Here is a 22,432-nt window from a genome sequence, read left to right on the forward strand (position 1 = left end):
CACAGAGGCTTCCACACGCCAATGCAGAACTCTGCCCTCTTCAGCGAGCAGTCTGTCTCCCTACTAGGGTTACACTGAAGGAGGGGCCTGGTGGGCCAAGTCCTCTGTGTCACTAGAGTTGCCTGCGGGCTTTGCATCTACCAAGTATAGTGCACCCTTGACTTACAAACCCAATTCATTCGGCAGGGCTGGTTGTAATTGAAGCCGGTTAGTGAAGGCCCCTGCTCCGCTGCCCAGCCTTCAGAGTCTCTCTCCTGTACACAGGCAGATCTCAGTGTCCTTAGAGAGACGCTGGCCCAGGATTTCTCATTTAACCTCACACAGGAAAGGATGTTGTGATGTTCCTTTGAGACTTCTTTAAGGGTTAGATCTGTATCTGAGACCATCTGGAAGCACCAGCGGCTGGCATTTTGTTCCTAACTGAAGACTGGTTTGTAAGTTAAAACTAAAATTCCAGTCAAAATCCAAGTTGTTTGAATATCAGGTCGGTCATAACTCGAGAGTCCACTGTCAATGTATTTAATAAAACACATCTGTACTTAGGCCATTGTGCCCTGGACAATCCCCTAGAAGCAACTACTATTATAGTTTCATGGGACTGAGTCACGGTTACAGGTTAAGGAGCTTCACCACTACAAATTTTCACATTCCTTCATCCTAGCCTTTAATGAAAGTAGAAAAAAAAACAGATAATTTTTTAAATTTTTTTATTTTTTGGTACCAGGGATCGAACTCAAGACCTTGTGCTTACAAAGCAGGCAGTGGAACCTCTGAGCTAAATCCCCAGCCCCACACGATGTTCTTAAACCAAGGGTCAATTCAAACTCTTACCAGGTGATTGCCTGATCCATTGAGGCCTGTTAAGGAAAAATCATTCACTAATACTTGATAATGCATGGTAAGGCAGACTTTATTTGGGACCGCAAAGATAGGTTTGGGGACCACTGCAGGGTCTTAGGGTGAGAGAGGGAATTGGGCTCAATTCTAAATACAATGTGGAGGGAGGGGGATTTAGCTCAGTGGCACTGCGTCTGCCTCGCAAGTGCAAGGTTCTGAATTTCATTCCCAGTATGGCGGGCGTGGGGTGGGGAATACAACATGAACAAGTGAGTATTTGTAGCTGAGGAGTGACTTGGGGAATCCATGGGTGGGAAAATTACTATGAGGAAGAATGGGGTGTAGGGGATTCTGGCTAAATGGACCTTACAGGGTTCTTGCTGAGACAGGCCAAGAGGTGATAGTAGAAGATGACGAACTTGACAGGGTGATCAGATATGGCCGCAGGGGTCTTGACTTCGCAGGGTTCCTTGCTTAGACTAGATTTTATGAGGAAATGCACAGATAGACCTCACAGTAAATTCAGGGCTTTAGATATGAAGTTCTGTCAGGCCCTGAGCTGTTGGCTGCAATTGGAGAGGCTTCTGGATGAACTAGAAAATCTGGAATCCAAGTCAAGCTCGATGTTCAAAGGGATAACAGCCCTGTGGCGATTTCAGAAATAGAAAGATTATTGGCCCTAGGACCGCCCCCATGGCCTTTCCTTGACAGACCGGACTCCGGCTCCTTTCATCCAGGCCAGCATGATGCGACTGGGCTTATCCAAGAACTGGCGGAGCAGGGCTGCTTCCCAAAGCCACGCGACAGAGGACGCATGGTAACTCTCTGCTCGCGCTTTCCACTCCTGTGAAGTCCCAACAGCTCCTACCTTGTAGGGTTGTTGTAAGGATTAAATGTAATACATCTGAATGGCTCAGGATTTTGTTAAGTGACTGAAAACACTGAGAATTCAGATGTCTCCCCCAGGAGTGTCTTTTGTGACTGGCTCCATCTGACCCCATGCTGCATGGGCCTCTCTGCCAGTCTCCAAGGAGGAGTCTGTCTTCCTGTTGGGGACGGCTGGTGACCTCCCTCGTGTCCCTCACCGTCCTTTCTAGGACCTGCTCCCATTACTGACCTCTTCTCTCCTACATCTTGAATCTCTGTTCCTTGGCTCTTGTCTCATGGCCTTGTTCAAGTCTTCCAGGCTTCAAACAGTGGGACGGGGGTACAGCACCTGCCTAGCACGAGTAGGGCCTTGGTCACATGGCTAGCAATGCACACCAAGAAAACAGCAGAAACCCCACCACCTCACCCACCAACAACCATGAGCAAACAAAGAGCAGAAAAGCAAACCAACAAGATTTCGGTGACTCTTGTACATTCTGTTATCTGCCACTCTTCCATTTTCTCTTTTGACAAGGTTTTTTGAAACTATGAAAGCTTAATAAGCAAATGTAGCAAAAAGCTCAAGGGAAGGGTCAGAGCCCTCAGGCTGGACCAAAGATTCCAGGACTGGCTCTACATGGCTGAGTGGCTTTCCTCCCCTTCAAGAGACTAGCATATTCATCCAGGTGTGGTGGCATATGCCTGTAATTTCAGCACTTGGAAGGCTGAGGCAGGAGGATTTCTGCACATTTGATGCCAGGCTGGGATCCATAGCGAGTTTAAGGCAAGTCTGGACTACATAGAAAGATGCTGTTTGAAAAAACAAAACAACAACAAAAGACTGGCTTCCCCTTTGGTAGTAAGTATGCAAACCTCTATACCCTGGCGAGGCCTGGAGCTAAGTGGAAAGGCCCCACCAATGACAAAGGGAAGGGACCTAATTCCTCTTCATTCTTCCTATTTATTTATTTACTTATTTATTTTTGAGACAGCGTCTTGCTATGTTATTCAGTCTGGCTTCCAATTTATGACAATCCTCCTGCCTCAGCCTCCTGAGTGCTAGGATTACAGGCGTGCTCCACCTCGTGGGCCTCAATCTCAGATTTTTAACTAATGTTCTGCCTGGATAATGAAAAACTCTTCACATCTGGCACTGATTTTCTCTCTGAGCAGCCAGGAACTACATGTCACTGAATGTGGGACCCTTCTACCTGCAGAACCCAGAGATGACAAAACATTAATACTTGCAGAACTAACCTCACTCCACCCCCACATCTGCAACACAAACCCTGGGAGACGCGTCACCCTGAGTTCAAGGAAATCCAAGCCAAAATCTGGACATCTCCGATGTCTATCTTCCTGATAACAGGATTCCTTCTAACAGGCAGCTTCCAAATGTTAAATCCTGCTGGCATTCACCTCCTAAATGCTTCTCTTTCATTACAACAGCTCAGAACACACCATCTTGGATTTGCTTGACGCCCTCTCAACTTCCCCCAACTGTTCCTTCTTAAAACCGCATTCTACTCTGGAGCTAGAATGATAAATCCAAGCTTAAATTCTTCTGCTTGAAAAATGTGAAGATAAAAACAAAATGTGAAGAGGGCATAGTGGCACACACTTGTAATCCCAGCACACTGGAGGGTGAGGCAGGAGGATCCTCTGAGTTTGAGGTCAGCCTGAACTGCTCAGTGAGCTCCTCTCTTTCTAAAAAAAAAAAGGTGAAAGGCTCTACTATGTTGCTCGGGAGACTCTTGGCTCTCTATCACCTGACCCCTACTGAGCCCTGCTTTCCCTACACCCCAGTTGTATTCAATTCAGCAGCTCTAGCTAATTCTCTCCTATAGACCTGGATTCTGCTGGGAATGCCCTGTAAACTCTTACTCAACCTTTAGGATGTAATTCAGATGTTATCTCCATAAGCTTCTGAGCCCCGAGGGTGGGTCCTGGCTGCCTGACATACTACCGGGTGAATACATCCCAGGAAATAACCAGGAAGATGACCCAATCGGTCTTCTAAAATATTTCCTTGAGAATGTACCAGGCCAGGGTCTGGGAGTCACCCCGGCAGACTCTGCAACCTGACTTCATTACCATCCTGAGAACAAATCCATTTCTTAGTGGCAAACTCAAATTCATTCATTTCTTGAAAAGATAAAAGTGACAACGAGGACACATTCATCTCGAAAAGAACTGTAGCTTTCCTAGAATTTGAGAGACCAGTGCATTCTCTCCCCGCAAGCAGGCCGACCCATGGAAGCGGGTGTAAAACCCAGCGACCGACACCAGATAATCAAACAGCTGGTGGACTCGGACTCAGAAAAGTTTGATGCCTCTACCCTACCTCCACGCCAGGAAAAGGCTTCCCAGTGGAGACTCAGTAACAGAAGTCTTCTTCACTACTCCTCCTCTCCAGCCAGCTCCAGCCTAAATACCCAGCGTCTCCCAGCCCCACCCCTGCCCTTTGTGCTTCCAGCTCAGAAATCCTCCCCTGCCTTTGTGAAAGGAGCTGTTAGGAAGCCAGCCCTTTTGCCTCATGCTTTGATCCTCTGAGTGTGAATTTCATAGTTTAAAAGGTGAATGTTGGGGCTGAGGGTGCAGAGGCCTGGGTTCGAGTCCCAGCACCAAAAAAAAAAAAAAAAAAAATCCTCGCCCCAGGGCAATGGTCAAAAGCTGCAGTTAAACCATTTTGGGGTTGTCAAATGGTGCTGAGGCTCTGAGAAGCAGAAAGGAGGCTGGGGACAGAGCTGCTCTGCGCCTGCGCTCTCGCACCCTGGCCTAAGCCGCAGACCACCACCCCGGGGCCTGTGGCTTTAGTATCTCTGAGGTCTTCTCGGACCGGTGTGGTCTCAGGCCCGCACCCGACCTACTCCAACGGAAATTCAGTGACTATCTGCATTTCAGTGAACCCTCGGGATGAGTAGGACCCCTAGTAAAATAGCCCCAGCTCGCCCAGATGCCGAGGTCCCTACGGTCTGGCCATGCTACTTTCCACATGGTTACCCCACGTCCTCTCCTTTCTGACCGTCCTCCCCCACTTTCTGACTTCATTCCTTCTGCTAGTCGTCCTGCCGCTCACTGTCGTGGAGCCTCCAGCTCGCCGGTCTCTTCTTGCCCAATGCTTCCATTCAGTCCGCCAACGCCATTACAGTTAATGTCCTCACGGCCAGCTGGGATGTGCTCACAAATACTCTTCTACCACAAGTCTTTCCGAGCTCTGACCGACCGCAGCACCGCACGCCCAAACTAGGGAGGGGCAGGCTGCAAACCGTCAGGAACAGCTGCCGCTCCTGCCACCGCCTGCCTCCCTTCTCCTCAGAGCGTGCGTCCCACCACCGTTGGCTTCCCTCTGACTGTCCTCTGGAGCTCGCAACGTACTCTTCATTACATCAACCATTTGACCCTAACCTTTGCCTGTCTTCCCCTCACAACTGCTTTTTAACAGTCTTCGTGGTTCAAGAAAGATCTTATGGCAGTTCTTCAGCTAAAGACAGTTCTTTCTCCTAAGAAGAAAAAGATGACTGGTTTTAATCTTAATATATTTTTTTCTCTTCAGTATGAGGTCATGCAGTAGCAAAGACATTCAGGTTGCTAAGGGTCATCAACTAAAGCTCTTGTTGGGGGTCAGGGCCTCCAGAAGCTTCCTGGGTGTGCTGGGATCCTGGGAGAGGTGTGGGACAGACTCGCCTTGAACTCACTATATAGCCTAAGCTGGCCGTGAACTCACAGCAATCCTCCTACCTCAGCCTGTCAAGTTCTGGGATCAGAGGTGTGAGCCCCTGTGCCCCAAGCACTTTTAATGTTTAATAAAGCATCTAAAATTAACCTTGAAATGCTGATTTTATAGACTTCTATTTTCAATTATGTTCTATTTTAGAACTTCTAAGAGAAATCACAACTCATCATGTGTACTGGCTTCATTTATTTTTTTGTTTTTTGTTTTTTGAGGCAGGGTCTCACTATGTAGTTGAGACTGACCTAGAGCTCACTATGTAGCCCAGGCTGGTCTCAAACTCAGTGATCCTCCTGCCTCAGCCTCCCGAGTGCTGGGATTACAGGCGTGCGCCACCATGCCTGGCTATGGCCTAATTTATTAGTTTAATGAGAATTACTTAAGAATTTTGGAAGGTTTGATAATCAGAAAATTGATGTGTTTAGCCAGGCATGGTGGCACATACCTGTAATTTCAGCACTTGGGAGGCTGAGGCAGGAAGAGTACCAAGAGTTGGAGGCCAGCCTGGGCTACATAGTGAGAACCTGTCTAAGAAAAAAAAAGAAAAAAACAAAACTGACATATTTGAAAAAATAGCCAAATTATTAAATGTATAAATGTAATTTATACATTCAATTTGATATCAATTTGTTACATTTATAAATAGAACAGTAAAATGATTATATTTAATGTACAAAGTTAAGATTTTGAATTTGAAAGTAATGAATGTTAATTTTTAAAAACCAAAGTAACTTAATATAATTGTTTTAGGCTGAAAAGTCTTCAGTGCACTTTTTAAATGTTTTCCTCTTTCTTTTTTAAGTTATCACAGAGAAAGTTCACAGGGCAACACCCAAATCGATAATACGAATCCTTCTCAAGAAAGAATTGCCAGCTGGGGATTTAGCTCAGTGGTTCTGCCACCTGCCTTGCAAGTGCAAGGTCCCAACCCTGGTACCCACAAAAATAAAAAAATAAAGAATTCCCACATTTCTTTATCCAGTCTCCCATTGATGGGCAATTGGGCCGCTTCCAAGTTTTAGCAATTGCGAATTGTGCTGCTATGAACATGGATGTACATATATCACTGTGGTGTGATTCTTTTAATTCTTTGGGAAAGATACCTAGCAGGGGAATAGCTGGGTCAAATGGAATCTCTAATCCTGGTTCTCTGAGGTTTCTCCATACTGATTTCCACAGTGGCTGCCCCAGTCTGCACTCCCACCAGCAGTGGAGCAGGCTTCCTCTTTCCCCACAGCCCACCAGCATTTGCTATTGGTTGATTCCTTGATAGCTTCCACTCTTATGAGGTGGAATCTCAGGGTTGTTTTCATTTGCATCTCTCGAATGACCAGTGATGTTGAACATCTTTTCATATGTTTATTTGCAATTTCTACTTCTTTGTCTGGGAAATGCTTGTTCATTTCAGATGCCCGTTTTTTTTGAATTGGGTCATTAAATTTGGGTGGTCTGATTTTTTTTTAATTCTTTATATATTCTATTGTAAACTTTTTTTTTTTTTTGGTACCAGAACAAACTTGGGCCCTTGCGCTTGTGAGACAGGTGGCAGAACCACTGAGCTAAATCCCCGGCCCTAATTCTTTATATATTCTAGATAGTAGACCTTTGTCTGAGGAACAGGTGGTAAAATTTTTTTCCCCACAAGGTGGTTCACACTTTGGTGGTTCTCTTCACACTTTGGTGGTTTCTCTTGCTGTGCAGAAGCTTTTTAATAAGATAAGATTCCAGCTGTTGATTCTTTGTGCTAGTTCACATGCAACTGAGGCTTTTTGTTTATGAAATCTTTTCCTATGCCAATGTCTTCAAGAGTTCTGCCTAACCTCTCTTCCAGCCAGTTTAGTGTTTCTGTTCGCATATTATTATTTATTTTATTTTATTTTATTTTTTGGTACCGGGGATCGAACTCAGGTCCTTGTGCTTGCGAGGCAGGCAGCAGAACCACTGGGCTAAATCCCCAGCTCTGTTTGCATATTTAGATCTTTGATCCATTTTGATTTTAGTGTAGTGTGTGGTGAGAGACATAGGTCTCGTTTTAATCGTTGGCAAGTTGAAACCGCAATTTTCCAGCACCATTTGTGAAAGAAGCTGTCTTTTCTCCAGTGAGAGTGGCTGGCTCCTTTGTCCAAGATGAGGTGGCTAAGTATGCCTGGAGTTGTTTCTGCATCTTCTAATCTGTTCCACTGATCCTCAGGTCTGTTTCTTTGCCAGTATCATCATGTTTTTATCATAGTAGCTTTGTAGTGTTTTTTAAATAAAATGGAGTACTACTCAGCCATAAAGAATGAAAAACTAGAGATATTTATAGCTCAATGAATGCACATTGAGGCCATTCTCTTAGATGAAATAAATAGGTCATGCATGTGTACATACCAAATAGTTTCTCTGGTGTGAGAAATTGAAAGTGTAAATAAGGACTAAAAAGTATAATAGATAATGTGAAGTAGGAAGAAAAAGTGCAAAGGGGAAGGAGGAGGAGGAGAAAGGAAAGGGAATGGAATATGAGAAAATGAAAAGAATGGAAACAAAGTCTTTGTAAATAGGGAACGGTGGAGGGGGTAAAGGGAGGGCAGGGAACTGGGGAAAAGAATAAGAACCAAGATACATCATGTGAAGGTACAACTGTCATCATACTCTATGCCTAAGATGCGACAATACAATGAATGAATTTTTTTAAAAAAAGAGAGACCAGTGTGGTGGCGTATGCCTGTAATCCCAGCACTTGGGCAGCTGAGGCAGGAGGATCTCTGTGAGTTCGAGACCAGCCTGGGCTACATAGTGAGTTCCAGGTCAGCCTCAACTACATGGTGAGACCTTGTCTCAAAAACCAAAAAAAAAAAAAAGAAAGAAAAAGAAGAAGAAGAAAGAATTGCCAAGAAAAGAGTGTTTGAGGCAGTGTGAGTAGGCAGCAAAGGGACAGGGTCTGGAGAGCTCCAGCAGTTAACAGAAATGACCCGGTGTCCACTCTGACGTCCCACTTCCTCCCAGACTTGTTTTGTTCCCAGGGGGCAGAGCACCGCCTTGGCCCCTCCCACTCTGCGTCTTAATCACTCAGCTCGTCTTCTCTCAGCTTCAGCCAAAAGGCTTTCCTTCACAGACGATGTGCCCACCACAGGGCAGCTGCCCAGGCTGGAAACCCGCGCTCCTCTCTCTGTCTTCCCCGCCTCCTCCCCACTCCAGCTCAGCCCACCCCAGACGCCCTTTCTGAGCTGGGTGCCATCAGCATCTCTGACTGTGTGCGTGGCCTTAACTAGACACACTGCAGCCCATCCCTGCAAGGACCCTTTTTCATCTATCCGGCTGTGGTGCATCAGATTTTGCTTGTCTCTTTTTTTTTTTTTTTTTTTTTTTTTTTTTTTTTTTTTACTCATGTCTGTCAAATAAAAGACCTGGACACCCAAGGTCTCTCCCTAACTAGGAGAGCTCCTTAGCATGCCCATCTTGCAGGATTTCCGAAGGAGCCCATCTATTTTTGCAAAGCTAATTTTCTGGCCACATTTTCCGTGTGACACTGTGGGCCCGCAGATATCTCTGCAGGGACCATTTCATCTGTCTTGAAGGCTCCCACACTCAAATATGGTTTCTTCCTCTTTTTCCAAATCCTGTTATACATTTCCACCTCTGTAGTTTATTCCATTCTCTTTTGGCCACGTGTAACGCAGTGTCCACGGCATCTGTGTGCTTTTCTGTGTGTTTGTATTACTCTGTAACAACGGCTTTGATTGTGCATGTGGACATTTTCCTTAAAGGGACACACAGGTTTTATTTTTAGGGAAGAATTTTACTCACCTTGCCAAACCTAAGGGTCGTCAAGAGGATCAAATGAGATCGTTTTTGTGGAAGTACTTTGTAAGCTACAAAATTTTATTCGAAGATAGTGTGAGAATAGCTGTGATATGGCTACAAAGCCAAGGACGTGAATTTAGAAGTTGAATTTGGCAGAGTTGAGTTCATTTATTAGCTCTATTTCTTACTGGTTGTGTGGTTTCAAGCAAAATTTAATTTCTCTGCAGTGTCAGGGACCTGACCAGTAAAATGCCTGTCGTTGCTCCTTGGAGTAAGGAGCTTGGGAAGATCAAATAAATGGACATCAATTAAAAACTTTTTACAAACATTAAAGCACTCATAAATATGCATTTTTTAGTGATGATCAGATAAACACTTGACTGACAAATGTGGACGCAGATACCAGTACACGTCGGCTTGGTGACTCGGGAACTTTACAAGATGAACAGGACCGACCAGAGCAGCACTCCCCAGCTGGAGAATCACAGCGGGGCAAACACGGCCAACATCTCTGACTTAACAAAGGCTGCCCACGGGACTCCAGACAGTTAATGAAATCAAAAGCCATTGAGAAATCACTGGGCAATGAGCGACTGTTTGGGAGACACAGCACTGGTCAGAGCACCTCGAGTTCTGGGCCTGATATCTGGAATACATTTATATTTGAAACACATTTATTGTTTGCTTGTTCAACTTTTTTTTTGGTACTGGGGATTGAACTCTGGTCCTTGTGCTTGCAAGCGGCAGGTGATGGAACCACCGAGCTGATTCCCCAGCATCATTTTTTTGTTTTAGCCAATGTTAATTGCATACAATCATGTGCTAAGGACTCTTCTAGGCACCAAAAAGACAGCAGTGAAGACGATTCAAGTTTTGGTTCTCAGGGACATGATATTCCAATGGACAGAGATAATGGTCAAATACAATAACTACAGATTAATACCAAGCACTACGGAGAAAGTGATGGCGTAGGGGTAAGTGGTCATGTGAGTAGGGAGCTGGTCAGATGCCACATTCAAGGAAAACATCAACAAGGAGTGACATTTAAACCGCAGTTGTGAGCCGGGCGTGGTGGTGCACGCCTGTAATCCCAGCACTCATGAGGCTGAGGCAGGAGGATCGCTGTGAGTTCGAGACCAGCCTGGGCTACATAGTGAGTTCCAGGTCAGTCTCAACTACATAGTGAGACCCTGTCTCAAACAAAACAAAATGAAACAAACAAACTGCAGTTGTAGAATAAAGTATAGCGTCCCAGAAAGAGTCTAGGGCAGAGCTCTCCGAACTAAGACAAGCGTGGATAAAGACAATGAGACCAGGTGAGCTAGCTGCACTGAGAGTGTATGTGGTTGGTCCCCAGTGGTTATGAAGTCTGCAGCCAGATCACACAGTGCCTGTAGGCCTTGGTGAGAAGCTTGGGTTTTATTCTATGTGCAGTGGAATCACCAAAGGGGTTTACATATCATTGAAATGAAAATTGTGCCATTGCAAAACAATCACATGTGGTGATATCACAATATAATATCCTGGGTTACTTCACAAAATTTAGTTAGATTTGGTTCTAAACATAAATTTACAGTATGAATGGGGCCGGGTGTGGTGGCACACGCCTGTAATCTCAGTTGTCCAGAGGCTGAGGCAGGAGGATCCCTGTGAGTTCAAGACCAGCCTGGGCTACAGAGTGAGTTCCAGATCAGTCTCAACTACATAGTGAGACTCTGTCTCAAAAAAACAAACAAACAAAAAGAATGAATGGGCTGGGCATAGTGGTGAAAGCCTATATCCTCAGCATTTTAGAGGCTGAGGCAGAAGGATCACCACCCGTTCCAGGTGAGCCTGGGCTACATTGTGAGTTCAAGGCCTGAACTACATAGCAAGATCCTGTCTCAAATATCAAATAATTAATTTTTTAAAAATAAAGACAAGGGTCGGGTGTGGTGGCGCACACCTGTAATCCCAGCACTTGGAAGGCTGAGGCAGGAGGATCGCTGTGAGTTCGAGACCCGCCTGAGCTACATAGTGAGATCCTGTCTCAAAAAACAAAACAAAACAACAACAACAACAACAAATAAAATAAAGTCAAGGGACTACGCATGCTGAAATGAGGCCCTCCTTCCTAGGGGCGGTGTGGGCAGTAGGTGCTGCCATCAGTTCAGCCTGCTGCCGCCATTACCTGCTAATGAGGTCAGCACTCCTAACATGCAGGGTGTCACCTCTCAGGTCAAGATGGCAGGCAAACCACCTTCTACTAGTCTTTTAAAAAGACGCAGATCCTGTCATGGTAGAAAGTGACTGAAGAATTGGACTGGAGCTCCCTGCAGTACGTCAGCAGATGAAGAAGAGCCTCACACACAGCAGTGGTGCCTCAGCACTGTCTACCCAAGTGAGCGAGAGAGCGAGAGGTCCCTCTGGGAAACCCGGGTGACGCCTGCCGTGAGGGTAACCTGGAGAGCTGGGGAGGGGGCGGTGTTCCCTTTTGCGGCTTTAATGTTGTAAACAGTGAATGCGTTGCTTGTACAAGAAACAAATTGAAATTGTTTTTCCCTGGTAGAGATTCTTTTTTTTTTCTTCTTTTCATTTGTTTCAAAGCTGATGTTATTGCAGCCAGAAAAGTGGAATTAACTGCACATAATAAACTGTTTTATACGTGTACACATTTAAGTTACAAGGAATAAAGTTTATTTTGGCAGATAGCATTAAACAAAATGAAAGTCGCGTGTGTTAGCAACAACTCAACACCCTTAATCTGGTGTAAGTATGACACATGTTCTTGATTTTTTGTATCCTGCTAAATCATCATACCTAAACTCTTTCATAAAACTGATATGCTGAACTTTAACTTTACTGTTTTTGCTCATGGTCTGATTCCAAACAAAACTTTTCATAGGCTTTCTTCAATCTCTGGGTTCACCTCATCATCAGTATCATCCAAGTACGGATCACCAGCCCCTGATAAAACCGTTCCATTTTCTTCATAATCTGGGAAAAACTCCTCTCTTTCAAGTAACTCAATATTTCTCTTGGTAATTTTCCCCACTCTGCTGCGTGTTCACAACACTTAATTATATATTTCTATGCCACTTTCAAGAGACAAATTTCTGGTTCTGCTGAGGAGGAACAACACTTCCACACTATTTTTTCTTCCTTCAAACCTGCCCTCCCTTTCCCACTATAAATTCTTATATCAAAGGAAATGGGCAATATTGAGAATTGGTAAGAAGGAATTTGTGTTACTGGGTAAACCTATTTTGTCTGTTTACAAAGAGGTCTGAAATTTAGGCCTATACTGTTCAATACAGTAGTCACCAGCCACACATGTCTATTTTACTATAAACTCAAATTAAAAATGCAAGTTCTTAGCCAGGCATGATGGTGCATGCCTGTAATTCCAGACTTGGGAGACTGAGGCAGGAAGATTTCTCAGAGTTCAGTACCAGCCTGGGATACATGGTGAGTTTAAGACCAGCCTGAACTACATAGCAAGACCCTGTCTCAAACAAACAAAGTATTTCAATTAACCATAGTTATAATTTTCCTGCTGAGTCAGGGATTTAGCTCAGTGGTTCTGTCACCTGCCTCGCAAGCGCAAGGACCTGAGTTTGATCCCTGGTACCAAAACAAAACAAAACAAACAAACATAACTTTCCTGCTGGTATTCATGGTGACAGAATTTAGTTAATACATGTTCCTTTAAAGTGCTTTCTGTATTCGTCCATGCAACACTGTTTTATTTGTTTGCTTTAAATCATACTTGCTTTCTGGCCCAACAAAATGTTCCAAGACTCATCTATGTCTTCCCAGACCCAGACATGGAATCAGTCATCTAAGCCATATGGGTTCCTTTAGTGAAAAATAGTATTAAATCCCAAATTTAAACAGAGGTCATATGATCAAGCTCATGATGATGTAGTAATATTGTTCCTTGGCCAGTTCATTAAACAGACCTAAAAAGGATGTATTTTAGTAAATGTTATTATTAATGTTAATATTTTCAACCTAGTTCTCACATTACTAAATGACTTTTTTATTCTTCTTCCAAATAATAGTTGTATTTCTCTTTATTATTCAATAAAACATTCAATTCTCACTCTAAAAAGGTTGAATTTTTAACCAAATTGGCATAACTTGTTTATTTTACTTGATATTACCAAAAATATCAAATACTAATACAAATATCAATGCTAACAGTAAGGTTGTTGAAGAACATTCAAATTTGTCTTTGCTTTTTACCTGCAATGCATTGCCTAAGGATGACCATTGTCACCCACTGTAAGTCTTCATTTTGGATGTTCATGTAACACTTAACCAATGTATGATCAGCCCTCTTAGTTCTTTTGATGGCATTGACACTTCTAAGCACTTACATGGGTGTGGCTTTGAGCACTAGTTCACTTTTTTCTTTTGAGAAACTAGGGGTTTGTGTGTATGTGTGTGTGTTTTGTTTGGTTTTTGGTGTTTTTGTTTTGAGAGTGTCTCACTATGTAGTTTAGGCTGGCCTAGAAATCGCAACAATCCTCCTGCCTCAGCCTCCTGAGTGCTGGGATTACAGGCGTGTGCCACCACGCCCGGCAATAATTTGTTTTTTTTTTTTTAAAACAAAGTTTGGCCAGGCATGGTGGTACACATCTATAGTCCCAGCACTCAGGAGGCTGAGGCAGGAGGATCCCTGTGAGTTTGAGACCAGCCTGGACTACACAGTGAGTTCCAGGTCAGTCTCACTACATAGTGAGACGTCTCAAAACAAAACAAAACAAAACATAAAGGCAGATAGGCTATCTTTGCATTGCCTTTTAAAGATAAATTGTTGTTTTGAGATAGGGTGTGGAACTCTCTATGCAGCCCAGGTTGCCCACAAATTTGCTGCAATCCTCCCGCCTCAGCCAGTGCTGGGACTACAGGCATGTACCACCACACCCAGCTAAAGATAGGTTTTTAAGTGGAAGGGAATTAACAGTATCCTCCCTTTTTTTTTTTTTTTTTTTTTTTTAAAACTCCAATCCTTGAAATTTCGAGGCAGGTGGTGGCACCACTGAGCTAAATCCCTGGCCCAATATCCCAAAAGTTTTGGTGAACAGGAAATGGTGTTAATATAAGAGGTTAGGCTGTGGTAAAACTGGCTGGAGAAGTAGGTGTGACCTGTGAATTACACAATCCTGGACACACGAACCAGGCAGCTCCCAAAGCCCTGGGAGAACGCGAGGGGCTTTCCATAGGATGGCCTGGACCTGACCTCAGCCTGAGGCATGCGAGTGTTCCCGATGTGGATGCTCTAGAGCATGGGTTTCCTCAAGACGTGGGCAGCATAAAAGAACACAGGCGTCGACGTGGAGAAGAACTTGCTATCATGGCTTTCTTCACAATGGTCCACTCTGTGTCCTCTATCTAGGGTACACTTTTGTTTGTTTTGAGACAGGGTCTTGCTATGTACTTTAGGCTGGCCTTGAACTCACTATGTAGCCCAGGCTGGTCTCAAGCTTGCAAGGATTCTCCTGCATCAGCCTCTCAAGTGCTGGGATCTGCCGCCTCACCCAGTTTCCAGGGTGTCTTTTTTATATTGCTTTTTCTCTTCTTTTGTTTGGCCAAAGCTCACTCTGCAGAGTCAATTTCTCCCTCACGCTTCACTTTTACTTTTCAAATACACGTTGTCACCGTGTTGTGCTTGTTTCAGTCAATTCTTCAATCGAGGTGAGAAGGAGAGGCGAGCAACCTGAGACCCAGGGACATTTATTTGGTAAATCACTTTTAGAAGGAGCTACCCAATAACGATATCACTGAGTAACCTTAAATAATTCTAAACGATTACACGGAGGTTTAAATTCCAGACTACACAATTACAGACTTCCAAGACAGACTTCCTGGACTGGGACCTGCACACGTAATTCTGTTACTGTCATCATTTGACATACTCTTGTGAGGATTTAAGCAGTTACCTCTCCTTTAGCATAATTTTGTTTTCTTCCTCAGCCTAGGAATGAGCCGAAAGAAAGATTTCTAGAAGGAAAGTCCTTGATACCCAATCGGTTTTCTAAAAGAAAAACAATCCAACGAAGCGCAGTTACAGGTTCTGCCTAATAGTAATATAGAAGCAAAACTCATTTCGTCATTTAAAGCAACAGGGTGGCCACGTGTGATTCCCCAGGCGGTGCCTCGCCCACAGGAGGCAGAGCTATGCGTAGCACACTGCTAGGTGGCCTGACCTAGGGTCCAGCCAGGAGCTGGCCTTCTTGACTTTATTCTGCTCCCCTGAGCTTTTCTAAGAGGCCTCCTCCAGTGGTGGCACTATGAAATTGGGGACACACCGCTGATTGTTCCTCTCACACCCCAGACCCAAACACTCCCAAAGCTTATTTCAGTGCTGCTAGCGTACCCAGAACGGCTTGTGTTCGCTCTCCTACTATACCATTTACTTTATCGCATTGTAATTGCTGGCAATCACATCTGTCACCCTTTCGACTGTGACTTCCTTTGTACAATATTTTACTGCTATAGCGGTGTCCTGAAAGCACAGAAAGTACATCGCTTCAGCCAGGAGTTATTATGGTCCCCGGTGCTCACATCAAATGGGCCTCTTGATGTTAGATTCAAATATCTCACGGAACCAGTCGACTCTGATTTATCTTACACAATGAAATATGTTATTCTAGACATATCCTGGGGAGCCGATTCTCAAAAATTATTTATAAATCTCCAAGGAACAGGAAGTATTCAAATTTTCTAGAGAACTTCGCAATCCATTTACCAGGAGTAAAAAAGAAAAACCCCACAGGTGAATTCTAGGATGTTGATGTTACTCTGCATTCTTAGTGGACTGAATTCCCTTGCCCATTTTTGTATCTGCAATGTTTGAAGGTGCTTAATGTATAACTCAGTAAATATATGTTGAATGAATAAAGTATATATGTGTTAATATACACAACTCTTTTAATCACCAGTCTGGGACAGCTGTACTTTAGTGACCTATTAGAGACTTCAGTTTGAAAGTGATTTCAATTTGAAAGCAAATTCAATCCAGCTTTTTTTTTTAAAAGCCCAGAAGAAGCCACTGACAATTGAGATACAAGGCCTAAGGGCTATAACTACCACCAGTTCCCCCAGATTGGTAAACTTCATTTCAAAGCTGGCTTTCAACAACAATGCTTTTACTGGATTATAATTAGCCTCTACTGAGAGTTGAAAAAAGGAAAAATCCACATAAAAAATTGTTCCCGCATTTTAATAAAAAAAAATTCTATTTAAAATAATTGTTGGGCCGGGGATTTAGCTCAGTGGTTCTGTCGCCTGCTTCACAAGCGCAAGGTGCCAAGTTTGATCCCCAGTTCCAAATAAATAAATAAATAAAATAATGGTCCAATTCTCTAGAAAGCAAGCTCCTGGAGGGCAGACATTTCGCAAGTTCTAATGTTACGGACAGGGTCTTAGCGCAAACTGCGGGCTTAAACAAATACTTGATCTGTAATGAATGAAGGAATTATATTCGTTGTCCTTTATACAAAGAGCTGCACAACAATTTTTTTCTCAATCATATTTTCAAACAACTTCTGTGACAGGAAAACGGGTTAGTCTTCCTAAATAAACGTTGTGTGCTTTCTTTCATTAGGCAGTAAGAATTTGTTTTGTTTGCCTTCACCTTCCCGGAAGACCAAAGTGACACCATTCCAAGAATACCTTAATTGGTCTTTGTCTTCCATCTTTCAAATCCTGTACTCTCACACCATCACCGGAATTACCTTATGGAAAAAAACACAGGGACAAAAGATCAGGTCCTGCGCTCCCTTTCCCTTCATGCCCCCCTCTAGATTTCCAGTTCCCAACCCCCAAGTCTTCTGTGCTTGCCCTTCTCTGCCAGCTGCCTTTCCTACCCCCCAAACCACCACGTTTCCGCTCTGGGACTCTGGTGTCCCCTCAACACAAACTGCTTATCCTCACTTCTGTGACACTCCTGGAGTTATTTCCCCACTTTACAACACCCTCTCATTGTTCCAAGTACTCGCCCCTCAATTCCCACATCAAAGACTGTCTTTTGAAAGTGGCTCTTGCCTGTCTTTGCATCAAAGTGGCTCTGCTTCTTAAACCTCAGTTTATTCATTGGCAGTGCTATAGTTTCCTGCCCCATAGCATAGTGTGAGGAGGCAATGAAATTATCCGCATTCAGTAAATACCCATGTACAATACACTTTTAATTCTTAATATAATTTCTTCTATTTAGCCAAGATGTACTTTATTCTTTGTATCTTAAATGAGGGACTTATGTAATGTGCCTTGAGAACAATAGTCCCAGAGCGTAATACATTTCAGAGTATCCTCACATGGACTCGTTCACTTAACAGGCAACTTAGCTTTTTTGTTATGCAACCATGGGCTATTTAACACTGCCTTAATGTGGTCAGCGCATTTTCCTGTTCTCTAAATTAGTTTACAACAGTGACAGCTGTATGTTTTGTATCTTGTGCGTGTTTCTGTTTTAATTCTTCTTCTGCCACGAATCTGAATTTGCTATCTGTCAAGTCCACTATTAGGGAGGTGACAGCATCGTGGCACACGGAACAATCAGGGCAAGTATACTGGTATAGCACAAATGTTACCCTGCATTTTCTCTGTTTATGAGTCTGGGTTTATGGCCCTAACTGGGTCTCTGGCTCGAAGATACTTGGCAGCCACTTTCTCAAAACCGAAGTTAGGTTACGTCATCTGACGCACAATCTGGAGACAGGACCCAATTTCAAACTTTTTTATAAAAAAAAAGTCCCATTTTCCTTCTGGGGTGTGTGTGTGTGTGTGTGTGTGTGGAAAATATATAATGATTATGGAAGAAAACACAATCCGAATGGGATTCATCATAGGAGTTCCTTCTGACTGTGGGCCTGACAATTTATAAATTTGAGTAAGTCATGTGCCTCACCAACCTAGCAAACCAGGGAAGCAGGGAGCTGATCTTCTGCAACATTATATAGTTTGTGTCTTATAGACATCATATATATATATTCCCCCCCAGGGATCAGCAGAAAGTCTGCCTCTTCAGTTGGGAGAGGGCTGCTGTGTTCATTCATTATCTATCTCAAATATATCTCTCAGTGTTACTTAAAGATTTCATAAGGCCACTTTAATTTGTGTCACATTACACAAATACTTTAAATTAATCTGAATAAATTCTGAATGTATTCTGGATATAAACTGAAAATATATAACACTAGTGGAGTTCAAGAGAACAAGTTCTCCGGAGAGGCTTAGAATTTATTCATAAAATAAAAACAGGCTAATTGAATGATGTTGATGTCATTGGACATCTTAGGCCCCACAGCGAGATGCTGCACATTTAGAGACATTACTCTATCCCACAGCTTGCAATCTAAAATTAGATAAACATAGGCAAGCTGGATAAACATAGCACATTTTTAAGACAAAAAACAAAAAAAGATGGGAGGAAAAAAATCGAGTAGTGAATCAAAAAGGCAAAAGTAATTAACAAATATTCATCTATTGCCTTTTTCTTGTAGATGTAATTACCTCTACCAGAAGGAATTATACTGTTGTTCTGTTTTGTTTTTGTTTTTTTGTACCAGGGATCGAACTCAGGACCTTGCACTTGCGAGACAGGCAGTGGAACCACTGAGCTAAATCCCCGGCCCTAGGAATTATACAGTTAAAGTCAAGGAGGGGTTTTCTGATTGTACCTGAAGGATCTAGGATCATCACTGAAGTGTTCTCAGTTTTGAGGTCCTGAAACTCATCTTGTGCAGGAGTCCTTGTTTGTCCCCACTTGCCTGGCTATACGCACTACCTCCAGCACCAGAAATGAGAGCCCAGCCAGGTGTCAGGAAACACTCCCTACATGGAAGTAGCATGTTGCACCAATGCATATACTGTGGGGTAACCATGCCAGCAACAAGTTGAATGGACTTCCCATTAACTCATTTGCATGATTAGTTCAAAAGCCTGCTGGCCTTCTTCTTGAAGTTAGGTAGAACGAAACCAAACCAAACCCTATAGCTTCCAATTTTCCAGACTTCATGCCAAGTTGCAGGGATACAGATAAATATAACATAGGCTCTCTTATTGTGGAGACAGCCTATGAACATATTATTTTAAAATTATATAGTAAATGTCATGGCAGAGGGGTAGTCAGGGCAAAGCCCAAAAAGGTACCTAGCCCAGTCTGGTGGTTAGGGAAAAGGTTGGTTACTGGAAAAGAGGAATATTCTGAGTTTAGGAAGGAAAGTATATCTCAGAAGCCCCAAGTGTGTTTAAAAACAGAGGGAGAATGTTATCATTATGTATATCTAATATACCAATAAACATTTTGCTTCCCAAAAAACCCAAAACAAAACAAAAAAAAAACCCACAGGGAAGAAAACAGGGACAAATTCTGTAAAAACTAAGTAAAAAGGACCCAAAGGGATTCCACTGGGTCAATAATACGTGCTGATGGAGAGTTTGAATCCGGTGCAGGAAGCTAGATGATAGTAGGTTGGGGACTTGTGGGAGATAAGACAGAAAGACAAAAAGCTCAACTGGGAAAAGAGAGTGAATGGAAGGGGACATGTTATAGGGTTATTCTTCTTGATAAAAAACAAAACAAAACAAAACAAACCAGGTTTCTAACCTGACGAAAGTTGCAGATTGCAAGTGAAAAATAGGTAACTGCTAGAACAAGGAATAGGTTCATGAAGCTAGTTCCAAATCCCGCTCGTTTACTCCTGGCATGGGCTCTGACTCCCTCTCCTGACTCTATTACCTCCCTTTCTTGAAAGGCTTTACTTCTAAATTCCCTTACACATATTCAACTCCACCTCCCTAAAACACGGCAGTGACAACCAAATGTGAGAACCACAGAGGTTTGCAAGTCCTGATGACTAGCTCCCTCACCAAAGTACTAATCTACAAACATTAGTGTGCCTGTCTAGTAACTAGAATGCTTCTACCTATCATCCAGGGCATCCATTTCCTGTGTCTAGGCTGCCCTGGGGCACACATATCAGACTTACTAGTTGGAAGACTGTACAAAATAGATTTACAAAGAAGTCTTCTGAGAATTATTTATCCAGGCTCTGGTTAAATTTGAGGGTAAGACTTTTCTGCTAACTGGAGGATTCAAACTGTTGCAGGAACTCAAGAGATCAGAGAGAACAATGGGTGAAACAAGGATATATAGAGATGTACACCGACTTGGAGGACTTGTGTCCAAAGGCTGAGCCCCAAACAAAGGAAAGGCTCCAGTTTTATACATGCTACCAAGGGGCTTGGTCTGCCTAGTGGCAAGTAACTTGGGGGTGGGCAAGCAGAACAAAGGCAGTTTGTCAAGCTGAGACAGTTTTGCAATTTAACATACCTCAGTGACCTTGGTCAGGTTAAAACAGGATGTTATGAGAACAGAAGTTTATAAAAAATTTTACTTAGAGGGACAGTTACTGATTTTATTTGTATTAGAACAAAGAACAACAGCTCTGTTGCTTAGATTGGAGGACCCTGTTTTTCTTAAGTCCTGCTTAAAACCCATCCTAAATAGAACTTTGCCAAATGTTGCTCTCTGACCAAGTTTCTGATTTTTTTTCTCCTGTTTAGTCATATTTCAGTGAAGCTCACCAGGAAATGAACCCTCGCCTTTTATTAGAGTATATTAAGTCATCCATTTTATTTAGTCTTTTTTTTTTTTTTTTTTTTTTTTTCTCTTTTAGTTATATTTCAGTGAAGCTCACCAGGAAATGAACCCTCGCCTTTTATTAGAGTATATTAAGTCATCCATTTTTTTTAGTTTTTTTTTTTTTTTTTTTTTGTCTCCTTTCCGCCCTCACCACTATCATTGGGGACTGAACTCAGGTCTACACTTGCCAGGTAGGAGAGGCACTGCTGAGCTACATCCCTGGCCCTGGTTTTTTGGTTTTGTTTTGTTTTTTTTGAGATAGTCTTTATAGTATAGGCTGGCCTTTTAGTCACTATGTAGCTCAGGCTGGCCTTGAATTTGCAGTGATCCTGCTGCCTATGCTTCCTGAGGGCTGGGATTTCAGAGGTGCTCATGACATTGGGCGTAGGTATGGTATTTTGTCGTTTTTAACATTGGGTATAATCTTTCCCAGTTATTGGTGATCTCCTTTCACTTCTTTTTTTACTGAGTTCATCCTTTTCTTTACAATGCTTTATTGTTCATATTGCCTTTTCAGTAAATTAATGAAACCACCAAATTAAGTTTTCTTTTAAACCACAATAACGGAATTTTCACCTTTTATTTTGAAAAAAAACCAATTTAGAGTCTAATAGAAAACTGTCTAAGCCTGATAAAATACTAGGCTTTTGTTCACTACTTTTAAATGTTTATATGATTATCAGAGAACACATCTTAAGCCTCTGGAGGCCAAGAATTTTTTTTTTTTTTTCTCATTTTACTTACAGATACAGTACTCTCTACTGGGTAGGCTTTCAGTAAATATATTGATGAAGTGATTTTAACCACAGTTCTACTAGACTGAGCAGTGATTTGTCACTTAGTAATAGATGTGTCTTCCTAAACAAGTTTTGTTCTTTTGCCTAATAAAGCAAACAAGGCAACCTGTTTTCAAAAAATATCCTCATCCTATTAAGACATGGGATTGTGTAACATTCTGCTGGTTTAAATACTAATTAAATGGGAACCGACATGAAGTACTTCGTTCACACCAGGCAATATAGCAGACATGCATTAAAGTCTACTGAATTAAAAGAATGAATTGGGCAATTATTTGAGACTGTCCTCTTAACAGTAAAATAAAATTATTACCACTTGCTCCACCTCCCACACGATTGCTGTCACATGATGTTTACGCAAGGGTCTTAAAAACTCTCAAAAGTACATTACTACTTCAAAGTGCAATTCTTATGTTAATTTAATGTCACTCCTACAGCCAGCTATGTTTATGGCTATCAATTCATTAAATGCAGCATTTTCATTAAAATCCTCGATACTTCACAAAATTGTCCAAAGATATGACTATGCTGTTTTGGGTTATTCCTAATTTTGTCTGGATGCAGGGCTCCCGTGCCATCCGTATACGAGTGACTGAGAGAAACTCTTACTCTAAGGAGAAACACTCATTTTTCTCGACTCCTGTTTTCTACCGTAAATAAGCGCCTGGCAGAAATCGCGCGAACCAGGAACCCCAAACAGCACTTAGAACCCCCCAGCTCTGCGTCCCCGACTGCAGCCGCGGTGACCGGCACCGTCCCGCGGCGGCGAGGTCGGTAGGA

The 22,432-nt window shown here is 42.8% G+C and overlaps 1 long non-coding RNA gene across 3 annotated transcripts; it reads right to left on the bottom strand.

Annotated features, from left to right (window-relative positions):
• Nucleotides 1-898: 898 nt before the first annotated feature.
• On the bottom strand, nt 899-22,426 carry LOC104859066. Of its 3 annotated transcripts, XR_779284.1 has the most exons (5): nt 22,262-22,426; nt 16,883-16,944; nt 5,113-5,207; nt 1,955-2,057; nt 899-1,481 (listed from the first exon to the last, which is right to left on the bottom strand). It is a non-coding gene; the product is annotated as an uncharacterized LOC104859066 (long non-coding RNA). The 3 variants fall into 3 exon arrangements; XR_779285.1 differs by lacking the exon at nt 5,113-5,207; XR_002025200.1 differs by lacking the exons at nt 5,113-5,207; nt 16,883-16,944; nt 22,262-22,426 and adding an exon at nt 4,784-5,102.
• Between the last annotated feature and the right edge of the window lie 6 nt (nt 22,427-22,432).

This window comes from Fukomys damarensis, unplaced genomic scaffold (genome assembly GCF_012274545.1).
Source record: "Fukomys damarensis isolate Sample0158 unplaced genomic scaffold, DMR_v1.0_HiC HiC_scaffold_5, whole genome shotgun sequence".
NCBI classification, from domain to species: Eukaryota; Metazoa; Chordata; class Mammalia; order Rodentia; family Bathyergidae; genus Fukomys; species Fukomys damarensis.